Source organism: Bos indicus, chromosome 14 (genome assembly GCF_029378745.1).
Source record: "Bos indicus isolate NIAB-ARS_2022 breed Sahiwal x Tharparkar chromosome 14, NIAB-ARS_B.indTharparkar_mat_pri_1.0, whole genome shotgun sequence".
NCBI classification, from domain to species: Eukaryota; Metazoa; Chordata; class Mammalia; order Artiodactyla; family Bovidae; genus Bos; species Bos indicus.
Genome location: NC_091773.1, coordinates 54,201,327 through 54,205,167, shown reverse-complemented (window position 1 = coordinate 54,205,167; position 3,841 = coordinate 54,201,327). Strand labels below are relative to the sequence as shown.

Genomic DNA, 3,841 nt, shown 5'->3' with positions numbered 1-3,841 from the left:
GACTTAAATAGTTTTTACCAATTTATCAGAAGGCAGGGAGATGGTAGATGTGTTGAAAAGCATTGTTTATTTTAGTTAGGGTTTTTTTTTTTTTTTTTCTTTGGTTTTGGTTGTTTTGCTTGTAATTTTGGAGGTCTGGAGGTACATCTCTAAACCTTCTGTTGAACATTTATAAAATGACAATGTACTTATCTGCTATAAGCCAATAAATTTGTGCTGTGCTGTGCTAAGTCACTTCAGTCATGTCCTACTCTTTGCGACCCTATGGAATACAGCCCACCAGGCTCCTCTATCCATGGGATTCTCCAGGCAAGAATACTGGAGTGGGTAGCTATGCCCTCCTCCAGGGGATCACAAAGAGTTGGACATGACTGGGCAACTTTCACTTTCACTTGGGGAATGTAGGGTCTCTTATCTTCATTTTGGGCCACACAACACAATTCTAGCTCTTTTCATATAAAGCACTCCAGTTTTGCACATTTTCAAATATTGGCTACATTTATATATCTTTTTTGACTTTGGGTGGGACTTCCCTGGTAGCTCAGACAGTAAAGTGTCTGTGTACAATGTGGGAGAACCAGGTTCAATCCCTGGGTTGGGAAGATCTGCTGGAGAAGGAAATGGCAACCCATTCCAGTATTCTTGCCTGGGAAATCCCATGGACAGAGAAGCCTGCCAGGCTACAGTCCATGGGTCACAAAGAGTCAGACACGACTGAGCAACTTTACTTTGACTTTGGGATTGCATTGCTGCTGCTGCTGCTGCTAAGTCGCTTCAGTAGTGTCTGACTCTGTGCGACCCCATAGACGGCAGCCCACCAGGCTCCGCCATACCTGGGATTCTCCAGGCAAGAACACTGGAGTGGGTTGCCATTTTCTTCTCCAATGCAGGACAGTGAAAAGTGAAAGTGAAGTCTCTCAGTTGTGTCCGACTCTAGCGACCCCATGGTCTGCAGCCTACCAGGCTCCTCCGTCCATGGGATTTTCCAGGCAAGAGTACTGGAGTGGGGTGCCATTGCCTTCTCTGTGGGATCAGATCAGATCAGATCAGATCAGTCGCTCAGTCATGTCCGACTCTTTGCAACCCCATGAATCGCAACACGCCAGGCCTCCCTGTCCATCACCAACTCCCAGAGTTCACTGAGACTCATGTCCATTGAGTCAGTGATGCCATCCAGCCATCTCATCCTCTGTCGTCCCCTTCTCCTCCTGCCCCCAATCCCTCCCAGCATCAGAGTCTTTTCCAATGAGTCAACTCTTCGCATGAGGTGGCCAAAGTACTGGAGTTTCAGCTTTATAGCATTATGTATTATCTATTAGATATGAATGGAGAAGGGCATGGCAACCCACTCCAGTATTCTTGCCTGGAGAATCTCATGGACATACTCTGGTTTCTTTTCAGATTGTTATAAATCTTTCGCCTTTTACTAAAGATTTCCGTGGAGAGGAACAATTCTGAGTTTTTTGTATACCTGTGGCGAATTCATTTTGATATATGGCAAAATCAATACAATATTGTAAAGTTAAAAAATAAAATAAAATTTAATTTAATTAAAAAAAAAAAAAGAATCTCACGGACAGAGGTGGCTTCTGGGCTACTGTCTATGGGTTCACAAAGAGTCGGACACGACTGAGCAACTTGCCACGCGCATTAGATATGGCAACTTCTCATTTTTGTTCAATCGCATCCGATTCTTTGCAACCCCATGGACTGCAGCACACCAGGCTTCCCCGTCCTTTACCATCTCCCGGAGCTTGCTCAAACTCATGGCAATTTGACTCTCTCGGGATTAAAAATAAATTCATCTCCTTAAAAATAAATTCATCTCCTTGTTGTTTTCTCCCCATCTCCATTTTGCTCTGAAACTACCAAACTATTGGGCTACAGCTACCAGAGGACCCTGATAATTTTTGACTGAAAGGAAAACTGATAGTTGTAAGTTTAGTTTATTCAGGGTTTTACAGAGGGTTATAGCCCAGGAGACTGTCTCTCAGTAGCTCTGAGAAACTGCTCAGGAGAAGCATGATTTTCAGTCCAGTTTTATACTTTGTCAGAACAAAGAACATACACCAAACACAACAGAGGTTTATTCCTTCAAGGTTTTAACAGAGGTTGGAAAAGGAAATGGCAATCCACTCCAGTACTCTTGCCTGGAAAATCCCATGGACAGAGGAGCCTGGTAGGCTACAGTCCGTGGGGTCGCAAAGAGTTGGACCTGACTGAGCGACTTCACTTTCACTTTCACTTCAGCATGTACAGTCAGCAAGACCTTGGTGTCTGGGAAGGGAAACTTACTTTTGAAGGAATGTTAGCACTGCTGTTACAGGAAAGGAGGCATTTATCCCTATCTTCAGGTGGACATTCTAAACAATCTGAATAATGCGCTATTCTCTTTAATGGTTAAAGCAGGCATACAATGTAAGCTTGACAGGGCATAAGACAGGCTATTGTAATGCACATAAAGTTCAGGCCAGATCACGTAAACCGGAATGGCTTTCCTGCACCTCAGTATTAGAAAATGTCTTCCAGCCTAGTTTAGATTATATTTTTCTGTCACACATTATACTGTCCCTCTCTTTTTCATCATCTTATCACTTGATATGATGAAAATTTCTTGACTGTCTGTTCAACACCATTTAGGTGTATGGGATAAGTGATTTTTCATATGTTTTTCTACTTTATTCACACCACATAGCCTGAGAAACCATTCTGATTGGACTAATGAATCTTGATGAGCCTCATAATATCCTCCATTTGTTGGATTGCCCTTTACAGATTCACTCTGGGACTCTACAGATGGCACTGTATTCTCTACTAGCTTCTTTTACTACAATCTTTCAGTCTCCTTATAGCCCATAGGAAAATTTTTTTGATATTCAAATGTTCCTTAAGTTAGCCCAAGAGGAAAACTTCTCAAGATCTCGAATACTGCTGCACTCTGCCACTTATGTTCTCTCTTTTTTCATCCCCCTTAGGTTTAAAGCAGAGCCAGCCACCTTTATCTGCCTCCAAGATTTTCTAGGTCCAAAGGAGAGACACACATAGGCTATAATCAACCTTAAACCGGTAGCTATATATGAGTTACATGGAAGTAAGCTATTCAAATTCAACACCTTCCAGAGGGGTGATTATAAAAAGCTACACAATTGCAAGAGTGTTCCTCCTTCTTGTTTATTATACTTAAAACTCTGACCAATGCTTTAAAGCAAAATTAACATACAAAAAAGAAACAGTAATGCCATGAAGGTCTTCTTAAAAGAGTAACATCTGAGATCTGAAGGATGAATGGAAATTAACCATGACAGATGATACAAGGACACTAGGCAGAGGTAACAGACGTCCAAACGTAATTAGTGGTTAAGAAAAAAAGACTAGAGGCTGAATAAGCAGAGATAAATTCAATAAGAATGGAGCAGAATGGGCAAGAAAAAGCGTGAAAGGAGACAAGGATGACAGGGCTAAATACTAATTTAAGTTCCGTTTCCTTGTACTATTTATTTTGTAATTAGTTTCTATTTTCTTGGTATTCATTTTTTTTCTAGTCCACTTAGAATAATATATTTTATTATGTATTAATAATATACATTGTTATATAATAATAATAAATTAAGACATCATCTCAATTGATTCTCTGTGTTGTTTGTTTCTTTTCTGATTGGTTTGTTTGAAAATATGTGTTGTGTGTTTCTTTGTATGCATGCGTGCATGCTAAGTCACTTCGGTTGTGTCCAACTCTTGGTAACCCTATGGACTGTAGCCCGTCAGGCTCCTCTGTCCATGGGGATTCTCCAGGCAAGAATACTGGAGAGGGTTGCCATGCCCTCCTCCAGGGGATCTTCCT

At 41.3% G+C, this 3,841-nt stretch overlaps 1 non-coding gene across 1 annotated transcript; it reads left to right on the top strand.

The window, feature by feature from the left end:
• Positions 1 to 1,381: 1,381 nt before the first annotated feature.
• On the top strand, positions 1,382 to 1,498 carry LOC139187028 (U5 spliceosomal RNA). The gene has a single exon (XR_011570731.1). It is a non-coding gene; the product is annotated as a U5 spliceosomal RNA (small nuclear RNA).
• Positions 1,499 to 3,841: the final 2,343 nt, after the last annotated feature.